At 39.8% G+C, this 23,882-nt stretch overlaps 2 long non-coding RNA genes across 9 annotated transcripts; both read right to left on the bottom strand.

Moving 5' to 3' along the window:
* Positions 1–3,192: 3,192 nt before the first annotated feature.
* On the bottom strand, positions 3,193–7,807 carry LOC118801099. 2 transcript variants are annotated; one of them, XR_005006456.1, is made up of 3 exons: positions 7,695–7,807; positions 5,503–5,875; positions 3,193–4,236 (listed from the first exon to the last, which is right to left on the bottom strand). It is a non-coding gene; the product is annotated as an uncharacterized LOC118801099 (long non-coding RNA). The 2 variants fall into 2 exon arrangements; XR_005006455.1 differs by lacking the exon at positions 3,193–4,236 and adding an exon at positions 4,652–5,436 and having other exon boundaries at positions 5,540–5,875.
* Positions 7,808–11,225: 3,418 nt separating this feature from the next.
* Positions 11,226–23,851, bottom strand: LOC118801098. 7 transcript variants are annotated; one of them, XR_005006450.1, is made up of 7 exons: positions 23,597–23,832; positions 22,615–22,708; positions 18,603–18,670; positions 16,373–18,395; positions 12,910–15,716; positions 12,710–12,779; positions 11,226–11,679 (listed from the first exon to the last, which is right to left on the bottom strand). It is a non-coding gene; the product is annotated as an uncharacterized LOC118801098 (long non-coding RNA). The 7 variants fall into 7 exon arrangements; XR_005006449.1 differs by having other exon boundaries at positions 22,615–23,851; XR_005006452.1 differs by lacking the exons at positions 22,615–22,708; positions 23,597–23,832 and having other exon boundaries at positions 11,226–11,459; positions 11,596–11,679; positions 18,603–19,908.
* Positions 23,852–23,882: the final 31 nt, after the last annotated feature.

Genomic DNA, 23,882 nt, shown 5'->3' with positions numbered 1-23,882 from the left:
CCACACACCCCTCACACGAACTCCTCTGCCATCTGGAAGAAGGTACCGCAGCGTTCGGGCCGTCACAGCCAGACTGGGCAACAGCGTCTTTCAAAAAGCCATGAGATTCCTCAACTCCCACACGGACCCACACACACATATACATAACTCCCACACGGACCCACACACACATATACATAACTCCCACACGGACCCACACACACACACGCATAACAATATGGGACTAACTCACTCCCCACTCCCACTTCTTGCAGTTCCAAATCATGAACACTGTATTTAAATATAGTTATTGCATTTCACAGAAACACTTCACGTAATATAATTGTAGATCTGAATACTTGCATTTTGCACATTTTACTTCACTTGACTTGCTAACTTGACTTGCTGCTAGAATTACTGTTTCAACCAAATACTCTATGCTGTGTATTGCTGTTCTGATTGCTACCTCAGTGACTGCTATGCTCATATATGCTAGGCTCTCTTCTAAGCTGCTAATATGTCATAGTATGTAGCTCTGCGTTGCACAGCTCCACATACTCTCAGTACCGTGTACTGCCTGTGTTCTGTTTTGTATTTATTGTAAGTCTTTCGTATTTATTTACTGAACTGTACTTGTGTTCCTGTGTTGGTCCTGAAGGAATGTTGTTCGTTTCACTGTGTACTTGCATGTAGCTGAAATGACAAAAAAGCCTGACTTGACTTGATGTTTCATATTTAGTTGTAGCTAATTTGACTAATTTTGATGCAAAGTTAAGGCAGCTAGCTAACGTTCACTAGATTGTTAGATTTCATTAGCAGAACTTTTAGCTGTACGACCAACCTCGACTTAAAGTAGTTTTGATATGTTTTTTCGTCATGATTTACAAGTTATTAGTGATAAACTAAATTCACTCTATTGGTTTAGTTCGATGTACATAGGCTACAGGTGCAAGTAACACTTAAAGTGCAGAAACAAGTTAGTGATCAATGAACCTGGTCACTAACTGCTGAGTAGCATCAGTCGTGTTTGAGCAGCAACATTGGTAAGCTCGTGCTGGGCTAAAGTCCAGGACTGGAGTTCCCCACCATCACAACAGTTTACCACAGTGGTCACCGAGCCTGGTCCTGGAGATCTAGCTTCCTGTTAATGAGCCACACCTGGTCCAGCTAATTAGCTACTTCACAGGTCCTTGATAGGCTGAATCAGATGCAGCTGTGTTAGGTGAGGGTAGGGGACAGTATGCATCTACAGGTTGGAACTAAACTCTGTTTGCCAGAAAGATCTCCCAGAAGAGGGCCGAAAAAGATACCTCTGATGACTTTGCTTCAAAAAATCAAGAAGGCAGCAATGATGCACACACCACGTTCTCACACGCTGGCATTTACTTAGTCTGTCATTTTAGGGGGATGTCATCATTTTAGGTCGGGGTGTAGGACGATATTAGATATTAGAATGTTAAAACGAGCCGTTTACGTTACGGAGCTTCAAAGAACGATCTATGTAAACATGCACGGTTCGGATTGGCTGTTTGGTCAGAAACACTTCTTATAACTTCAGGTCGGTGCTCTGACATCACAACAACAGTGAATTCAAAACAAGCTGTTCCTGCATAACTTTCATATATAAAAAAGTGAGATGACGTGAGTTTAGCTCAGACATAGGCTCTTTTAGATTACGGGCCACGGTTCACACGCTGTTCCAAACTTCTCTGGAACTCTTACCGTCATTGAGAAGACTAATCAAAAATGCTTATAGACTTAAATAAAACTACTGGGCTGAATTTGCACCGTTTGTGTTCTTAGAAAAAGATGAGAAGGCTTCTTTTTTTGGTTGTGTATATATAAGGAACAGCTAGGTTGTAATTAACATAGTGCCTTAGAAGCATTTACCCTCAATGTGAAGACCAGCACTAAAATACTTACACAATGTGAAACTGCAAACAAGCATCTGTCTGAAACGGTTTCGTGTTTATGACTATTATCCAGAAATCTATGAGCATTTTTCTATCTCTGACATTAAACCAAGCAGAAGGTGATCTGTACTTGTTGGATTTAAAGCCGCACCGTTAAACGGAGCTCAGCGATCGGTCGGTCAAATTTGGCTCTGTGCCCTAGGATCGTCGTTCGTGGCGACTCAGAAAATTAGCTTAATTATTATAACGCCATGTCAAGGAACGACTAAAAGAAGTTACCATCAATCTGAGAACCAGTCCTGAAACAGTCGCTTACGGTTTTACTTTCTCAGGGTTTCCAACAGAGAGCACACGTCTAGATCCCGTTAGAAAACCATGGGATGCATTTGCAATCAGCCACCTGTTAAGGCATTAGGAACATCTCAGTCTATGTCAAATCACGTTCTGGCCTTCATGGGCTTTGAGTCGTTAGAAGATCCAATTTTTGTGTGTGTCTTGGAATCTTCAAGACAAACCCCCCAAAAAAAGGCTGCTGTGTGTGCAGCTTGGTGGCTTAGTGGGACCAGCCTTGGCCTCAGATGTGGGAGGTTGTGGGTTCAAGCCAAGGAGAAGGAGAGAGGGAGAGAGGGAGAAAGGGAAGAAAAGTCAGTCAATTAAAGGGGCAGCATTTTAGTCAGCTTGCTAAGTAAATTGAGGGTCCAAGTAGGTAGAATTTTTGCATACCCAAAGTGCAACTTTTTTTCCCAGCAAAATTCTGCATAACCCCCTCTTGTCCTCTCTCCTGGGCCCCAGGGGGGAAGACGGGTATACCTTCCCCCCTGGTTCTTGGGTTGCGTGCTCTGGCCTTCCTCACATGTCATGCATTGTACACCCTTCACCCTGTGTGTTTCACCACCACCGTGATGTGAGGATCCTGCTCGGGATATGAACCGATAACCTCCAGACTGTAGAGGCAGGGCATCTACCAGTGAGCCACGGGATCTCATGAAACACCTCCTTTTTTTAACATTTGTCTTTGTTTTTGCCATCTTTACTGACGAAGACATGCAAATGAAAGCCCTAAAGTGGGGCTTGAACCAACAACCCTCTGGTTCTACAAACATGACTTATACCAGCAAGCCAAAGGGCCTACAGAGAGCTTTCTTTTTTTTTAACATTTGTCTTTGTTTTTGCCATCTTCACAGATTAAGACATGCAAATGAAAGCCCTAAAGTGGGGCATGAACCAACAACCCTCTGGTTGTAGAAACATGATTTAGACCAGCAAACCACAAAGCCTACAGAACAGTGCCTTTTTTTTTTGGACATTTGTCTTTGAGATCCCCAGGTTGTGCATCTACCCACATTTGGGCACATCTTGTGCCAGGATGATTTATGGAAGCGATGGTTCCAAAAGGCAGTTCCAGCTCTGGAGCTCTTACGGTAAAAAATGAAGACTGAATGCTTTTAGCCTTACAATAAACACTTGTAACAACACTATACTTTTTATGTTCCTGTTTTAGGAAGAGAGCTCTCAGGGAAATAGCAAATGCTAAGTAGCAGTAATGCTAACCAGTCGTCGCTCAGTATCCGGTAATGTCAGCGTCTGTTTGCTGTAGAAAAGGAAACGTACAGGTGAGGTTTTCTTTGCTTTTTTAGTGAAGTTCTGTGTAAATGATTCGAAACAGTTTTAACTTTTCAATTTTAGCCGTTTAGCTCCATTCACCCCCGTTCACTGAGGACCCGCTCTTGGGCACCCTCTGCTGTTTAGCAGTGATATTTTTTGAGATAAAGGTGGAAACTGGAAGAGACCAGACTCCTTATAAACCGGCTCTGTCAAACTTTGATTTGGCCATCCAGAAAGTTATGCCACTCCCTCATCCAGTGAGATAAGAAAAAAATGAACTATATTTGTATTGTACATGTAATTTACTATATTTGCTCCAAATAGTACTGCTAAAGTATTTCAGTAACATAATATAGTGTAATATTAGACAATAATGTTAAAATCTCAGTTTGAAACTATTTGTTTATTTTGTACTTTTGGGCTTTTTTGTTGTTGTTACCGCAAATACTGCATTTTGGCCCGACACGAAAATGACCGCTAGAGGGCGCTAATGAGCGTTTTAAGTTGAAAGTATAAAAAATGAAAGCGGTCAAAAACTGTTTTGCTCCTCATCGCCAGCAGATGGCACAGTTCTGCACTGTCCCTCCTCATCACCAGCAGATGGTGCAGTTCTGCACTGTCCCTCCTCATCGCCAGCAGATGGCGCAGTTCTGCACTGTCCCTCCTCATCGCCAGCAGACGGCGCAGTTCCGCATTGTCCTTCCTCATCACCAGCAGATGGCGCAGTTACACACTCTCCCTAGAAACAGATCAGTAATCAGTGGAGTGGATATTCCTGTAATGAGCCACACCCACTGCAGCTAATTAGCTTCTTCAGAAGTGCCTGATTGGCTGAATCAGATGCATCTGTGTTAGCTCTTACCATACTATTGAAGGTTAGTCAAAAAATGCTTATGGCCTTAAAATAAGCCAGTGTGCTGGTTTATATGGTGTATTTAAAAAAGCCCTGTCAAGACTTTCATCTGTGGTTTTGGGGTAAGAGTGTTATGTTACGGTGTAAAATATAAGGAACTGCTAGATTACAGATACTATGGTACCGCAGAAGTGTTTACCATCAATGTGAAGCCTGGTACTAAAATGCTTAAAAACTGTTAAACAGCAAGTGCACATCTGTGTAAAATGGTCTAGAGTTTAATTTCCATGACTGTTACAGAGTACAAAAAAACACCACTCCAAAAACACCTTTGTGTCTCTGACATTAAAATAAACAGAAAATGATAAACACAAATTAAATTGAAAATTTCAAACTCCAAACTCCTTTCTTGGTTGGTCAATCTTGGTTTGGTGGCCTCGGATTCTCATTCATGGTGACTCAAAAATTTGCAAAATTACAATATAACCATGCTAAGAAATGACTAGAGGTTACCATCAATTTGAGAACTAGTCCTGAAATAGCTACTGTTCATAAGAAAACGTAATGCGATAGAGACTAAGAAATATCTGTAACTACGCAATGGTTGGTAAAATAACACTGAAATGACCAAAAACAGAAACGCACAAGTCATTGCAGAAAAGAATTACTGCTTAAAAATTTCTAAGCACAGTATCAAATGGAGAATTAACTGCTTCATTGGTCAATCTTAACTTGGAGCTCCAGCCTTCTTCTTTATGGTAACTTGTGAAATTAGCATATTACCATGTGTGGAAATCAATAAAAGTTACCATCAATTAACCAACTAGTCTTGAAGTAGTTATTGTTCATAGTGCCTTTTATTTGTATATTTTTTTTTATTTGCGTCGTTTCCATTGCGCTGTGCTTGAGATGGTGGGCTGAACCGATACTGGCTCGCCTCAAATCCTGCCTACGATGGGTGAGGCTGAGGGACCGCCTCTTAAACACTGAAGGGCGGGGCATCGGCCCAAATTTACTCTACCGCCACCGCAGCCCTTTTGGGAACGCCTGGGTGGTGGACACCGCTGCGGCTCCCCTCCGGCTGATCTAAACTCAACAACAAAAAAAAACATTTTTGAAAAAACTGATCCCAGTTGCGATGCTGGTACTTACTCTATGTGTCTAGGCTTCTCGTTCGTGGTAGAAATACCTGTTTATTAGTGTTTTTTCTCGTCTTCGCCGTCGTCGAGAACAGCGTTCACATCACAAGCCTTATAAAGACTCGTTTTATTTATTTTTTTTTATTTAATTGGCTTCTCTGATTGGTTGCTTGCTCATCAATATGCAAATGTATGCAAAACTGGTGCGTAAGATCAATAAGTCCATGAGATTCTTGGCGTCTTGCATTCTGGGAAGGTTATTTGTGCTGCAGAAAATCCAGCTGAATGACGCTTCAAACTGATCTTTCAGACTGAACTCAGACCAACAACCAGGAACTTTTCAGCATGGAATGAAGATCCAGAGGCCAAAATCCAGACCCAGTTTCCTGAAAGCATCACAGTGTTAACATGATCAGAGCTGTCAGAGCAAGTGAAAACAGTTAAACGTACCTCCAACATTTCATCAGTTACTACACAATCTATTCACCTCATTCACTCAGCAGGTTGACAACATAAAAACAATTGTGATGTTAAAAGTTTACTACTAGCAATACTGTCATTTACTTAAAGATTATATATTCATAAATTGTCATTCATATAAAAACCATAAAAACCTTAATCAGGTAAACATCAGGACACAACAAGCAGAGCAGAGAGCAGCCAAAAACTGATACCACCTAAAAACTACATTAGTACCATAAAGAAAAACAGAGCTGCTACAAAAGCAGAGATCTATAATTTTTCTCTACTGGTCAAATTTCCTGAGATACTGAGGATAAGAATTGTCAATAAAAATAAATGAATAAATGGGAATGTAAATTAGAAATATCTAAAAAGTATCAGAAACGTTCTATGGGAATAAAAAGATCCAGCAAACAACCAAATCATAAACGGTCAGAAAAAGACAGCTGTACAACTTTTAGGAGTGTTTTCTCAAAACAGACACAAAGTCTTGTAAATTATGTCACTGTCACATTTCCAATGAAGCAGCACCAGCACAGTTACATTAATCAGCAAAATCTTCTGCTAATAATTCCTGACAGTAGACAGTTCTGGGCTGATAGTGGCTTTCACACATGAGTGTTGGTCAACTCCGGGGCAGATGTTAGGCATTCAGGCCAGAATAGGGCCAGATGCTGTAATGTTGAGTACAGCTTTGCCTTGGGTCTATATGTGTGGGCCAATTCTGGCATAAACGTTATGCACCAACAGTGTAGAGATTCTAAAGATTACAGTTGTTTCCATATCATTTTGTAAAGATTATAAGATTTTTGACTCAGATATCTGACATATATTTTAATGAGTAAGTTAATGAAAAAATAATAAATGTTATTGAATGTCCTGGTGACCTGAAATCTTCTCTGGCAATTTTAACCTGTTTTGAAGGCCACCAGCAGATGGCGCAGTTCTGCTCTGTCCCTCCTCAACACCAGCAGATGGCGCAGTTCCACACTGTCCCTCCTCACCACCAGCAGATGGCGCAGTTCTACACTGTCCCTCATCACCAGCAGCAGGTGGAGTTCATTACTAATTAAAGGCTTTTAGATTTAAGAGACGCCGCTGAGTTTAAACCGTAAGATCTCCTTCAGCTGAAGCGAACTCAGCTTCGCTTACACAGCCCTCAGGTGGAGATCTGACTGTGGATCAGTTCTAGTTTGGAGGACTGAACTCCTCTCCTCTCCTCTCCTCTTTATCTAGAACACCAACATGAGAACCACGGCACTAAAAAGATATTTGTGGTTAACTAAACTCCCCGAAGAGCGAAACTTGGACGAGTTTAGATCTTTGCCTTTGTTTAGGTTTGCAGTCTCTCTCCAACAGTCTTAAACTATCACTCAGGTGAGAAGAAAGTCACTATAATCACTATAACAGAGCACTAAGAGCACCAGGACGGAAACTAGAACAGCACCATTTATTTTTTTTGCAATTAGCACTTTGTAAACACTTCACAAAAGTGATGTAGGAAGCTGATGCTAACATTATTAGCATGTGTGCTAGCAGTTAGAGAGTGTTCTTGTTAAGATTCTCCTCATTAACGTCAAAAACATTGGCAGTTAGGCCCTCCTGAGGTTTGTAAACGGAGCTCTGAGCTGATCTGGTCTTGCTGAAGACACTGTTTCTGTTTTGTTCTTGTACCTTTACATTTTCACACTTTACTAAAATAACAGCATCATTTCAGTTCATAATAATGTCTGATCAGCCTACCTGACCTTGGAGCCGTTCTTCTTCCTCCATTTTGAGTCACTCTCCTTCTAACAGGACACCTCATTGGCTGATCTGTTAACATTTCATTGGCTGATTGGTCCGTTATTAACACAGACCTCTTTGTCACCACCAGATGGCGCAGTTCTACACTGTCCCTCCTCGTCACCAGCAGATGGCACAGTTCTGCACTGTCCCTCCTCATCATGTAACATAGATGATTATCATGGTGTAAACACTGAGCCAGTTTTAAAGACTTTGGGACGTAAAATTAATTAAATATTGAAAATGTTGTGCAAATAAACGTTAGCTTTCATAATTAAGTGCAATCAACAAGCCAAAATCTGAACAGATTAATTTACAGTGACTCTTGTTTGTCATAAACTCCAAAAGTATTTTCAGAACCGCCTGGAGACTAAAGTCTTACCCAGAAACTGAAAGAATAATCAGAGGTTTTGTTTTATTCCACAGTTCGAGCAAAAATTCCACTGTTTCTTCTGAACTGCTAATAAAAAATAAATAAATAAAAAAAAACCTGTGACACACCTAATAAACTCACTGCTGCCTTCGATGGTACCTCCATCTCCACAACTGTGCTCATCATCGCCCTCCAGTGGTAGAAATAAATCACTGCATTACAGATTCAGAAAAATCAGTTTTTGTGTATTTTGTGTGGTTTTGTGTATTTTGTGTGGAGATAACATGCAGATACTAACGGTGGGACTACATCCCAATTCTATTATATTTAAGCTATTTCCAATACATTTCCAGAGGAATGTACAAAGCAAAGCCTTTAAATAGTGGATTTTTATGTTGTAACAGCAGTTTTCCACGCAGCCCGTCTCTCTCCTGAAGCCGTATCTGTCTTTTTAAAATTCTACTGTCCAAAACTCAGATCTGTACTAGACTGGAATGGATCAGAAATGGGATCATCTGATCTCTGCTTTGGTGTGAGATCAGACTAAACTAAGAGCACTACTGTCTAAGTCTGGGTCTCCCTAACTCTGGGTGTGAGTTTGGAGAAGATTGGACAAAGTCAAAAATGTCCTCTAAAAACACTCTGAGAGGATTTGTGGGTGAAAATGTTGACTTTCTCCGATCTTCTCCAAACTCAGACGATGGGTTAGTGATGATCAGACGTAGACAGCTGCGCTCTTAGTACCATCCTAAAGTGTTCCAGAGCCGAGATCTGACTCTCCCATATTGTGCCTCTCCAGGCCTCCCAATGTATGTGTCATCCTGCCATTGGCTTATAATGAAGCCCAACATAACCAAAGGCATTAAGGGACATATCTCCTTGACCCTTTGACTTGGGATGACCAAACTGGGATATTTGTAGCGTCTCAGTGGGCTGACAAAGTGTTTCAAGGCCGGTGCTCGGACAACATCACTCTGACCCGTCAAGAGCTGAAAACGTTTCTTAGGCCTAAGAGTTCAAAGTGCCATATTTCCTTAATCTCTGCCCTTAAAGTCACCAACTTTGGAAATGCATTGTGTCCTAACAGGCCGACAACACGCTACAATTGTGGTAACCCTGTGTCCGTCTTTAGGCCTCCCAATGTTTGTGTCAATAAATGTGTTTGTGTTCAATTTAAACACTAACACAGTAATAATATAGTTACGTTCACTTTTTCTTGTTAATTTATGTTCTTGGAATTAAATACTTAGCTGATGTTCCTTTGTGTGTGTTTTAAAATCTGTTGTTAATAAACATTTTAAATTGACAGTGTCCATCATTTTGTGTTCTTTACTAGACTGGAATGGATCAGAAATGGGATCATCTGATCTCTGCTTTGGTGTGAGATCAGACTAAACTAAGAGCACTACTGTCTAAGTCTGGGTCTCCCTAACTCTGGGTGTGAGTTTGGAGAAGATTGGACAAAGTCAAAAATGTCCTCTAAAAACCTCAAAGGGGTCCCTTTGAGAGGATTTGTGGGTGAAAATGTTGACTTTCTCCGATCTTCTCCAAACTCAGACATTGGGTTAGTGATGATCAGACGTAGACAGCTGCGCTCTTAGTACCATGCTAAAGTGTTCCAGAGCCGAGATCTGACTCTCCCATATCCAACACACTCCAGTAGAAAATATACAGGTTTCAGACGGTGGAGTTTTTTCAGCTCCGACTGACTCAGTTCTTCCTGTTCTGACTCCTTCAGAATAAGAGTCCTTATCAGAATAACGCCGTGAATAAACGCTGCAGAACAGACAACCTGGAATTAACGACCCACGTTTCTTGATCAGGATACAGTACATTATAATTATAGAGTCTGAAAGATCTCCTGATTGAAGCGGCGGTATTATTAATGATGAACAGCAGGGGGCGCACTCACACTGTTCGTCGTTCAGTTCCAACCGTACAAGACCAGAATCCACCCTCTTTAAAAGGGGAGAGACCAAAAAACTCCAAACTGAGGGTCAAATTACCTTTTCAAAAACACATTTAAAGACACGATAAAATCTGACAAAACCTCATAAGAAGTTTGTAGCGTTTGGCTCAGTAACGCACAAAAAAACATCTTTTTTCAGCTCCTTCTGGCTACTGATCGCTACAACAAGGGGGAGGGCTCACAGCGCAACCAGCAAGCTGATTGGCTCTGCTTCTTGATGGGCGGGAGTTTCACCGTAAACAGACGCCATGTTGAGCGTTGCGAGTTTTCCATTCCCATTTCAACCAGTGGCCGGTCTCCTCAGTTATAACGGCTCGGGGTTTTCTCACTCAGCAAAAGAAAGAAAGCTGACATCTTTACAGCTGGACATTAGTTTACATCCGTCTTCTTGTCTGTCGGTCGTGTCCGCGTTCTCCGTTTCTCTGTGTGGACTTTCAGAATTAAAGACCCTTACCTTCTTTAAAAGCAGCGCCACAGAAACGCTGGAGAGTGTTTCAGTGAGTCATGGAGTAGAGAAGAGAACAACTACAGCTACAACTACAACTACAATAGAATAAAGTAGAGCCCATTTCACTCATTTCTCTGCTCAGCTATCAATTTCTGCACGTACTCATTTTAATATTAAGCCACGCCCACAGACTCACCCCCCCTCCCCCTCATTTAGTTAAAGAACAATTCCACCAACTTTTCTAAATTTCTCCATAAGTTACTGGCTGATCTATATAAAATCATTCAGAGTGGTTTGGTGTGAAACGCCCTGTTCTAGAGAAACTTGCCAAGTCAGAACTGTTCACAGTGGTGCTGATAGGAACCAGACGTCCACCTCTAAAAGCTCCCTCACAGAGTTACTACATGAAATGCTTATGAATTCACTGCCTGATGACTGAGACACTGTTTTATGATGGTTCTGAGATCATCATTTGGGCTACAATCTCCTTTTGAGCCCATTAATGGTGAAGGGATCCAGGTAAAGCTTATTATTTCAGATCTTCCATTATTTTACCATCATCCTCATCCTCATCATCCTCATCATCATTATCATCCTCATCATTGTATATAAAACTCAGAAGATGTGTGGAGGTTTGGTGGTTTTGTGGAGAAAGTTCTAGTATTATCTGTATAACAATAAGTAAGACTTCACAGTGACTGTGTTTTCATGAAGAAGTCATGTTATATTCAGTAACACTCCACTACAGTAACAGAATCACTCTGAAACATTCAGTACATATATTCAGATATACTTAGATACATTCAGTAGTAACAAGATAAAAACAGTCAACTAATAAAATGGTGATTATTAAACATGTCTTGGCTGATCAACTGTGCCTGGGGTAAGTGGGAAAGTACACGTTTTTCAGCGAAGAGTCCGAGTAAAGCTCATCTGCCAGAAAGAGAAAATACAGAACTAAACACAAAACTGATGAGACCTTTTAATGAGTCATTTTCATCTACAGTTACAAAATAAAGCAAAGGTTCATTTAGAAAGTCAACTACGGCTTGTGTTTCTGGGAACGCACCCCTCCCTTTCTGGTGCATAACGCAGCCGCTTCTTGACCACATCAGGAAAGACCATCAGCGTCAGTGATTTATGTTGCTGACACCTAAAAACAGACAATATTAATAAACCATTAATAACACAGTTTCAGATTATGTTCAACCACATCATCTTAGCCTGAAAGCAGTTCATTCAAATAGTAACCGGTTCACTAAACTGGGCCGGATTCATAAACCACACTGCGGAATTTATTATAATGTCGATGATGTGAATTACAAGTAGATTTTATTGCAAATTAACACCAACATGTGAATATAACCTCATTTAGTCAGAAAGTACATCTCCTGGTAAAAAGCCACTGTGCACTACATATTTAAAACACGCTGACTCATTTTGATCTGTTTAGATCAGGGTGTGAAACTCAACCACTAAAAGGGCCACATTAAAAAGCCTCAGTAAATTGGTGGGCCAGCTGTGTTTTTACTTAACATTTCTCAGTGATCCGAACGGACCACTGTTTATTCAACACATGCTGAAACTGCAGCAGCAAAATAGCCACTGAACACTTATTCAGGAGTCAGTATGTTGCAGTGCATACTGGGGACTGTAGTGCATCTCAGGGTGAAACGGGCTAATAAGTACAGAAAAATAAAATCATTTCGCTGGCCGAATAGGACTGTGTCACAGGCCTGACTTGGCCTGCACGCTTTGTGTTTGACACGTGGGGTTTAGAGCATGCATGTCTACTAGTTTAGAAGAAGAGTGGAAAAAACTGATGCTTCATCAACTCAGCACTAAGATTTAATATTCACATAAATAGCCTGTTGTTTTTGTCCAACCAAAACATCTGCAAAAACAGTTCAACCAAAACTTCTCAACAAGCACAACGGTGGCTGAGAAAGTCCAGCTTAATGCAGGTTCAAAAAGAGATGCAAACTCCAAAACACCTGGACCAAACTGACCACACCTGTACTACATTTACCAAACGCAGTGCACACTGAGAAAAGATGTAAATACTTAAAAGAATTCAGTTAAAATGACACCACATACATTACTTTACATTACATTACACTGAATCATTCTTTTAAAAGATCTGAAAGAGGAAATAAGAGAGGACGACAACTGTAAACACCCACCAAATATGCAGTCTTTCAAAGCCTGTCTTTGAACGGTCTCTCATTTCCCAGCCCAGTTGAAAAGACAGGTCTGCTTATAAGATAAGATAATCCCTTATGAGTCCCACAACAGGGAAAGTCTCAGTGCTACAGCAGCAAAGGGAGAGCAAGGCACTCAAGAAAAGAGTAACAAGAAGAGAATGAACAAGCAAGTAATTAACCTTGGTTAACTAACAGTTGGTCAAGGCTGACCGCAAAATACGTCGCATCATTTCCAGTGCAAACCTGGACACATGCAAAAATAAACATTAGATTAAATAAGGTTTCTACAATGTTTGCAATAAACATGTACATACAGCTCGAAACACTGCTCAGCCAATGAGATTTCAGAATTGGTATAAAAATTTGCCTATAATATTACAGATATACGATACCTCTGATTGGCTAAGGGATGAGCTGGTGATGGAACTGAACAAACACACACTGGGAGGTGAAATCTGGACCCAAACTTTGACAAGAGACGTTCTGCTTTCTTTTTCCTGTTTTTATGTTCACCTGTATGAGTTCTAATTAATTAAATAATGTGCTTGGGTGCCTAAAATCTACTGAATGAATGGCTCAGTCTCCAACCACTCCATATTCTCTATCTAGTGAACTAATAAAAACAGCCTGTATGCCCAAATATTTCATTATATTAAAGCAGAAGGAAGACGACTACATCCAGCCACGGATAACAAGGCTCTCTGCTTAACAATTAAAGTTCCATTAACGTGTAGTTTTTTAATGACTTATGTTTCTTAGTGCACTTATGCAGGGTGTAGAAATTGATTCAGGACTCGGTCCAAAATATCTCGTCCTACTACAGAGCTCTTGGCGTCTTCAAGGTTTTTGCAGATAAAAAGCATCTGAAACAACAAACTCAGCCAAAATCTGCAACATGTCTGACCCTGACACTACAGTACACTATGCATCACATTTCATAGTACAGGGTGATTTAAAAAGATTAATCCCATTTCAAAGCACCGTATTTCTACAACTGTGAGTCACCTAGGAACCAATCACAATCCAACTGAAAGAGGCAGTCATAGAGTTTCTGACTGGCTCCCTTCAGTCTGCGAGGTGAAGCGACCCCTGAGCAGAAAGCGTTCTGCGTTCACCATTTCAATAAGAGTGAATCAGTCATAACTGTGCAGCGCGATTTATGTGGGCAGTGAAGCTCCAACAGCTCGGAGTGTTTGTCGTTGGTTCCACAACACCGGATGATCTCCGAAATCGCACTGAAAGAGCCGTGAGTGCAGCGACACCCGACATGCTCAATCGAGTATGGGATGAATCTGAATATGGCGTTGATGTTGTCCGTACAGCTGGAGGAGGTTCATACTGAGCACATATACAATTACATAATAAACTTTATGCTCACTTAAACAATTTACACTCTACTGCATTGTTCTGTAATGATTTACAAGTGAAATAAATCATTTTGAAATCAGATGAATCTTTCTGAATCACCCTGTATTTACCTATTCCTGTTAATAGAGGAGAGCGCACCTTCATGTACAAGCATCAATCACTATTTCACAGTTTTCTACTGCACTTAAGGTTGTTTGAGCTGAAATTGTGTTGTTTCAGATGCTTTTCATCTACCAAAACTTTAAAGAAGCCAAGAGCTTTTGGGCACGAGATATTTTGGACCGAGTCCCAAATCACTATCTAAACCTTTAAGTACACTAAGAAACATGAAAAAATGTCCTCTAGACCTTAATCGAACTTTAATTGTTAAGCAGAGAGCCTTGTTATCCGTGGCTGGATGTAGTCGTCTTCCTTCTGCTTTAATATAATGAAATATTTGGGCATACAGGCTGTTTTTATTAGTTCACTAGATAGAGAATATGGAGTGGTTGGAGACTGAGCCATTCATTCAGTAGAGACGTCTCCTGCTCGCGTATTTGTTAATTTGTCACTGATTTCTTTACGTCTCTCCAGCTGTAAACTGTTTAACAGACCCAGAGATGATTAGCAACGATTAAAAAGGTAAAACATTGGGTGATGAGCTGAAGTGATGAGAATGTGGGAGTGTCTGAGGTAAAGCAGAACAGGAATTTGTTTATCCAGTGCTTCTGTATTTCCAGTATTTTGTGAAAAGGGTCTATTCCTGTTCATGCAGAACTGTGTAGCTTTCTTTTTCTATCCTACTTACATCCCTTATTATCCTCCGTCTCACTGACCAGTAGGAAGTCATGCTGTTTGCAACATCATTCAATGCACCACACTTCAAGAACAAGACTACTTACCTCTACTACTGCTACTACTACTTACCTCTGTTAAAACAACAAATCTGTGAAATTGTGTTGTTCATCTCCTTTTTCACCATCTGGGGTTCAAACAAATAAAAAAATAAATACAATTAGTCTCAGTCAAATCTACATAATCCAAATATATACTTGTATCACAGCACTGTACAACAGTACAATCTGTTTTAATAAAAGTGTTTGTTACCTCTAAAATAAATATTTAGCCCACTTTGTAGAAAATACACAGAAATACTGTATATCATGTATGGCCACTTAGCGTAACAATATTAAGATATGATTTTTGGTCCCTATCACACAGCCCTACTTTCAATCTGTTCATTTTATGAAAATAAAATGTATTGATTTAATTTACAGTAGATGTGCTATATTGTGATAATGCTTTCAGGATATATGAAATGTTGGTCATATCGCACAACACTAATTTAATTGCTTAATTATTGCTTGTAGCACGTTTACTGTGTCTGGTGTGAAATGGGCTTAACATGAGCCGTACATGTGATACACAACCATCCATGGGGGTCCTGGATCAACTACGATCCGTTACACCACTACACCTTACACAACACCTATTATTCAGTACAATTCATTCAAAATTTGCTGCACACTTTTTTAAATGGAACACGCAACTGTTCAATGTTTAATGTCCACCACATGCTCAGAAAAAGACACTGCTTATTCCAGTAACTTATCATGACAGCAGTGGTCAAACTGCCCACCTCTAATGAAATGTTCACACAACAGTGACTGAATTATTCTGACATGTTGAGAAATTGGTAGAATTCCCAGTTAACAGTTCCAAGTGTGAAGAACTTAAATTAATCAGAGTTTGTACCTGATTCTAGGATTTGTTAATCTAGTTTAACTACTAGCTAAATTCACATTTCAAATATTGCATCTAACAGCATTAATGCACCTTCGCACCATTTCCTCAAAGGGCTCATGATCAAATTGAGACTAAAAGTTCTAATTTTTTCACTTTGCTGACTTAGATGAAGTAACTTTATTCTCAAGTAACACATTTAGAAATTGCTCAACTTCTCTCTTCTTTACTATTTCTAGCTAGCTATAAAGCCACAAAATAGCAAATATATATGTTTAAAAATACAGAACATATAAATAACTATATTTGATAAGTTAACTTATAGTGATAAGTTTAATAGGCGTTCCTTCTCTATACCCTTCAAAAAGATGGTTCTATACAGGTTCTTTAGGAGGACAGGAGAGTGGATACCCACACCCTGATTAAAACCAAAAGCACTTAAAGATTTCTGTAGAATTCTCTCTATAGATATGTATGTTTTATTGTAGGCTTAATTACCTCTACTCTGTAGCTATTGTTTTGAGCTTATATCCACATATCCAGTCACCCTACAGTGTTTGGTTTTACAATAATTTACATACATAAACTACAATCTATGTACAGTTTAGATTGTAGTCCCTGATAAAACTCTGTGGACATCCCTGATAAAACTGTGTGCTGTTGATTTTCTCTACAGACACATTTGTACTTCTGCACCTTCTAAAGCACGATTACCGTCTATTTCCTTAATTTAACATATCACAAAAAAGTGACGTGTAAAATGGCACTTTAAATACATTGTGTGTGTGTCTAAGTGTGGAGACATACATCATATTTAAATTTATACCTGTGAAGGGTTTTTTATCATATTCACGCTTGGAGCATCAACAATGAGTGATTTGACCAAGTCCAAAGTCCAAACGTCTACATAAGACTGTGCACTCTGCCATTTTCCAGTCACTGGCCAAGATGAGTTTTGCTGCCATGGTGAAACAAATCCTAATATATGGATCATGTGTTAATTTAGGGGGACTCATGAGCTCCATCCTCAAAACCATGTTAGTAATATTTTATCCCCAAAACTGAAATGAAATGTTTGCCTTTGAACATTAAAGACTTTTCTACAAGTCTGTAAATGTGTGAAGGTGTATTATCAGTCTGTCTTAGCTCATATTTACTATGGCCATGTTGATCCACAAACTATAATTCATTATTGATTCAATGTCTGTTTTTTAACCTAAACATTAGGTTCATTTCTTCAATCAACATTCAACATTGATTTAATGTTGTTTTTTCATCTTCAACCAAATGCAACAAAACTGTAGTGTGTTCAAGAAATGTTTTGCATGTTGGTTTTGGGTTATTTATTCTTCAGCACTTCACAGGGTTTTTCTGCTGAGGACTCTTACTATGAAGGGCAAGGCAAGGTCCGCCTGGGGGGGATAAGTGTGGTGAGCAGAAATAGCTGAGAGAGTCAGATGTGAGCTGGGTAGCAACGAGCTGTTAGTAAAGAGAAAACCTTATATACGCTGTAGCTGTGGACAAAAAACAGCTGAAGAATAAAGCACCATGACTTGTGCGAAAGCTGTGTATCTTTTAATAGCAAAGTGCACTACAGTATGTATGATATAGTAGTAGTACGCGGTTGTGGATGCAGCCTTGGCTTTAAATTAAGTGCAGTCGACAACAGAAAACACAGAGTCGTGCATCGCTATACAAACCCTGATCCTCAAGAAATCAATGTCTTGTAAAATCAAAGTTTCTGGCCAGCAAAACTTGGATTTTTACAGCCTCGTAAATTAAGTCATAATAATAAAAAGTCACTGTTTTATTTACGAGTTTGTTTAACTGAGGTAAGAGTTACAGCCGGGGTGCTCAGTCCTGCTCCTGGAGATCCATCACTCTGAAAAGCTCACATCCAACTCACCTGGCTCTAATATTCAGATGTGCCTGGAGGCCTTGATTATCTGGATCAGGTGTGTCAGATCAGGGTTGGAGCTGAACTCTGCAGGGTGGCAGATCTCCAGAACTAGAACTGGACATCTCTGAGATACACCCCAATTGAAGAAAAAAAAAAAACATGGAATTTAATTTAATCTCTGTCCAGGGAACCAACTCGTTATCTCATTAAAATGTAAGTTAAGTTTAGTTCTCCTAGTCTAATATACAGCAAATCAAAGTCTGCAGAAATATCTAGAAATGTCAGGCAGGATGGACTGATGTCAAACTGAATGCTACAAAAGTTGAACATGAGTTTCATTTAAATGATAATTTACAAAGTAATCAGTGAAGTGCTGTTCCTAAACCACTGTCTCTCTTCATGATACCTCAGCTGATCATGTTGTTCACTGTGTTATATATTAGAATTTGTACACATAACAACAAACGTATTCAAATTTCTTTGATTTTTTCTACATGAATTCCTTGATAAGTGCTAAGTGATTGTGGATGAGTGAGTTACTGGCAGTAGAAGGTGAGGACATTCTGCTGGTTTCCTCTAATCAGCAGGACGGGGCAGTGCAGTCCACAGCTCAGTGTGTCCAGTCAAGCCATGTAGAGAGGGCAGAGACAGCAGCCCTGAGGGACAGGTCACGACCTGACACAGACAAACACACAGACATGTGCACGGCTCCTGCTCTTTGATCTTCATTAGTTACGGGATTAACTTCATGAGAACAACTGAGCCTGACTGAGGAATTTCAAACAATATTTGAATTTGCACTGTTTGGTTTTGAGCTGAATACTGAACAGAATCCTTATGAAGTTCAGCTGTTAATGAGTATGAACTGGGATCAGGACTCACAATAAGAGCAGAGCAGCGTGTTTGGAATTCCTCCTGATGATCTCCTTCAGCCTCACCTTTCTCTCAGACTGTAAGACAGAAAGTCCACAAGGAGAGCAACGTTCAAATGAGGGGAAAGTACTGATAACCACGTTGGTGCTTGCTCTCTCGTATGTAGAGGAACAAACTGAAAAGCAGTTACTGTTATTTTTCCGTAGTGACGTGCAGAATACGAGCCAAATGAAAAACAAACCTTCCATCACAACGTTCTCACGTCGCTTGAATTCCTAGCTGTAAAAACAAGACTGAACTCATGTCTGAATTGAATACACTCGGCCAGGAAACGTAAAAAAGTCTTCACTATCCTGCTTTCCTCCGTTAAATCAGTGTAACAGAGCGTTTACTTTTCATTTTGGCACATTTACGGTATATTACTGTTTAAATGTAATCTCATGTGTGCACGACATTTCACTGTTTTTGTTGCTTTTCAATCAAGCAAATATGTTTGAAGTACAAAAAAAGAGGTCAAGCGACATGAAAACTGTGTAACAGAGGTTTCATTTTTCATTTTGGCTCATATTTTCAGTGGCCAACAAGATGCTATTGATAGTATAATTGAAAACACTTTGCAAACTCATAAACGCGCTGCAAACACAAAAAACACTTTCATCAAAATGACGACACCTGAACTACATTTCACAAACGCACTGTAAACGCAGAAAAGTCAACAACTGAATGTCAAATCAAATAAAGTACAATTCAGTGATATTTCAACAATATTTACTCCCTTGTGTGTGTGTCACTCATTTGAGTCGCAGTGCGCCTCGTAATGCACAGATCTAATTGGCTGAGTAGCGTCGTGTGATATTCACAAGCATGCAATTAGTCTGCGAGTCTCCCAGGCTGCCGTAATGACTTGAAATGTTACGCCGATAAAATTAGGACCACCCTGTTGAAATTAAATAATTATCCATAGTTTATCAGTTACAGGTCCAGGTCCACACAGGACAGCGTCTGGGTCTGAACTCGGACCGCGGCCCGCCTATTAGTGACCTCTGCCATATATCATTCAGCGTTAATGTTGACTTCACAGATGTGCACGTCAGCCATGCCATGTGCACTAATGCACCCCTGTACCATCATGAATACTGGCTTTTTAACTGTGTGCTGATGAAATCAAGCTGAGGAAATTTTCTTTGACTGGACCTTACTGAATTTGAATTAAAGACCCCTGATATATGGTTTTGGCAAAATGTGCTGCTGTCCAGACGACATCTTTTTTCAGGCAAGGCCTTGAGTATTCTAGCAAGGCAATGCTATTACAACAGCATGACTCTATAGTAAGAGTCCGGGTGCTAAACTGACCTGCCAGCAGTCCAGACCTGTCACCACTGAAAACATTTGGAGCACTATGAAACAAAAAATATGACAAAGAAGACCCCGAGTGTTGAAAGAAGAGATGATATAACACAGTGGTAAACATGTACACGTATGATATGTTGTCTTTGTACTATTTCCAATATAGGATTTATATGATTTGCCTATTATTGTAACCACATGACACAGATCAAATTAAGAGGTTTAATTAAGGTTTAATTAAAGGGGTTTAATCCTCTTTTAATTAAAAAGTGAGCTCTGAGCTTGACTGTCTAATAAAAAGTGAACATAATAAAAATAAAAGGTGATAAAAGGTGAAGCGTAATAACTGAACGAGTCTCTCCATGTTTTCTGTATTTTACAGAAGGTATTTGCAGAAGGTCAGTATCCGCAGATTTTGTGCTGGAACATAAAAAGACAGACACTCTGTGATGTAAGCAGTGCTTTAAGGTCATTTAGAGAGCTTTAAAATCTATCCTGAATGATACAGGCAGTCAGTGCAGCTCTTTTAAAGACGGGAGTGATCTGATCTCTCTGTTTAGCTTTTGTTAGGATGCTGCTGTGTTTTGTACCAGTTGTAGAGGATATATTGTTTTTTAGGAAGTCCAGTAAGAAGATCATTACAGTGATCAACTCTGCTTGTAACAAATGCATCAACAAGTTTCTCAGCGTCGCTCTGAGAGAGAAAAGGCAGAATTTTAGTGATGTTTCTCACATGATGAAAAGCTGCTTTAGTGACTGTGTTTACATGCAGATAAAACAGAGCTCAGAGTATAAGATCATAGCCAGGTAACGACCCAGACAGAGCTGTGCAGCTACAAGTACAGTCTCCAAACCTGACCCTGCACTGAGGGTTTGGACAGCTGTTCGGGACAGATGGCCGACATGTTTCTCTCTCGGCTACAGCAGCCATCTCTCAATAAACGCTGTCAAATTACAGCATAAGAAACGTCACATGCACCATAAGCCACAGGCTAAACATTACAGACACAACAGACACAACTTCACTAACGATCACGAACAACTCTGCTAGCATGTCATCACTACACTGTGTTCCAAATGATTATGTAAGTGATTTATCAGTAGGATTTCAGTATAATAAGCATTTAGGTTTTAGTTTTTCAAATTAAGTGTCTGTATTATTTCTCATACCTTTTAAGATAACTGTGATGTGGTGAGTTTTACACCCCATCACCAGCCCTATTGACTGGTAGCATAACCATCAGAAGTATAGACATTTAAGTGAAATAAAATGTTACTCCCCTGTATTCCTTTGTTATGCATCTTTTAGGGGATGTCAGTGAGAGCTGTGGCTCCTCATATCCCTAGTCGGATGGATCCACCGACACTCTGGTGCTGGTCCTGTAAAGAAAAGAAAACATGTTAGGAGGCTTTCATGATCTTTATATGTAATATTTGTATATACTTACCAGTAAGACTGTCATGGGTTGCAACCAGGTGTATGTTGTTACTGTACAGTATGTGTGTGTGTGTATTAGTTATGTATCCCGGGGTTGGGGTTTGGTGTAGGTTGAGGCGGAGCTTAGAGTACAAGAGCTCCGGGCCAGCCAGAAAACGGTCTCACCTGTACTCACTACTAACCGCCCGTGTAGCTTGAGTCAGCGTGTGTTAGATGTGTGTAGAGTTCCAGCCTCATGGCTGTTACTCAAATCTACTTGTGAATATATATATATATATATATATATATATATATATATATATATATATATAATATATATATATGTACATATATATATATATATATATATATATATAGACGTTGTTCATGAGGGTATCACCATCTAACAATAACCGGCACCAATCTCAGACAGATTTGTTAGTTACTTTGCCAGGTGATCTTCATTAAAGGGAAACTTACTTAAAGAGATTCTTCCACATTATTAAGCCACAGTTCTCATGCAATATGGGGAGAAAGAAAGATGAAAAGTGTGGAATAGTGGAACAAAAGGCATGAAAACGATTGATATTTCACAAAAACTGAAGAGAAATCATCAAACTGTGAAAAGATATGTGGGAAATTCAGAGCACAGGTGAATATGGTCAGATAAAGGCGTATTAAGGAAAGTTTCTGTCAGACAAATTAATTGTATTTAAAGCGCAGCTATAAAAACACCACTGTTGAGCAGCAAACAGGTATTGGAAACTGCTGGAGTCTCTGGAACCTCTCCATGCAGGATCCTCCACAGGCTGGCAGCTGTTCATAAAGCTGTATTTTGGCCACCACTAAGCAAAGCTCTCAATAAGAAACATTTGCAGTGAGCTCAGAAATACACGAAGACTAATTTTCAAACAGTTTCATTTTGCTTATATATGCCATGCTACACTAGATGGACCAGATGGATGGAGTTCTGGATGATTTGTTCAAACAAGCCTGCAACGTCAGCAAGGAAGTTGAGGAGTGATGATTTGGGCCAGAATATTGGGAAGTAATACGGTAGGTCCCTTTACGCTCGCTGAGGGTGTTAAAATGACCTCTGCATGATATACAGAGTTCCTAAGATTTTTTTCTCTGAGAGAACATCTGAGAAAAAGAGACCCTCGAGTGACCACTGTAAACTCATCAGAGGAGAAGCTGAGTGAACTGAGGAAAGACAGCTTTAGAACTTTGATTCCCACCACAAGTTCATATCCATACCTGATTATCAGTTATTAATGATCCATTTTCAGCAGGACTGACAGCTGTGATCCCAGTTTAGTACATCAGGAGCTCCAGCTCATCACTGATTCCCCTTCAGAGAGAAACACAGTGTCAAACTCTACAGTAAAACTGGCAATGTGCAACAAAACAGAAGAGACAGTACAACACAGAAGAGCAATCAATCAATCTACCACAGAAAATAATATCATACATTATGTGTATACAATATGTACTGTATTGAGTCTTGTTAACCATTCTTAAAGCTCACCTGTGTTCACAGGTATGTGGACATGAACTGATTAGACCAGAAAGCTTTTTGAAGTAATTGATCTAACTGTCTGGACAACATATACAAAATCTACAATTCAGACAAAATGAGTAGAATAACAATTACATAATTAATGAAAACACCGTTGTACTTGATTATATGTAGAAGCTCACTGGCCACTTAATTATGTACAGTTACCTTGTATCTATGCTCATTTTCCATTTAATCAGGTCCATTTAATGTGTAGGTGCACAGATTGTAGTTGATCTGTTTCTCTGCATAATTCGTTAACCCTTTCACTTCATTCATCAATGATCAGGACCCCAACTACGACCACCAGGACCACCACAGAGTAGGTACTATTATTATTTCATTCTCAGCACTGCAGATGAGCTATTGACTCTGACTTTACATCTACAATGTGGACCAACAAGGTAGGAGTGTCTAATAGAGTGGAAAGTGAGTGGACACAGTGTTTAAAAAATTCAGCATCACTGCTGTGTCCCTAATAATACACCACCCTAATAATACATGCTCTGTGGTGGTCCTGTGGGGGTTCTGACCACTGAGGAACAGGATGAAAGGGGGCTAAAAGGTATGCAGAGAAACAGACTGCAGTCTGTAAGTTAGGAGTACCTTAAAAATGGCCAGTGAATGTTTACGTATGTGTGGGAGAGAGAGACAGCACGAGAATGAACATCTGAAGCCCACCTCACTGTGCTAAATACACTCGTCCCTTAACAGGTGTGGAGGTCTCTGGTCAATTTCTTTGTTGCCTGCAGCTTGTAAAGGTGGATTCTTCACGGCTGCATCAAAAATGAAGAAAAAGTGAGCAAAATTAGTAATTAACACTCACCAGACAAAACAAAGGTGAGAATAATCCAAAAAAATAAGACAGTATGAAAACTAAATATACAAATCAACAACAAGAAAAAGAAAAGGTAAATGCGATAGAACATAAGAAGGAGCATGTCACTGTAATAACCATGTACCACAA

Source organism: Colossoma macropomum, unplaced genomic scaffold (assembly GCF_904425465.1).
Source record: "Colossoma macropomum unplaced genomic scaffold, Colossoma_macropomum, whole genome shotgun sequence".
Classification (NCBI taxonomy): Eukaryota; Metazoa; Chordata; class Actinopteri; order Characiformes; family Serrasalmidae; genus Colossoma; species Colossoma macropomum.
Note: the sequence above shows the minus strand (reverse complement) of the source record. Positions and strands in the feature narration are given on the sequence as shown.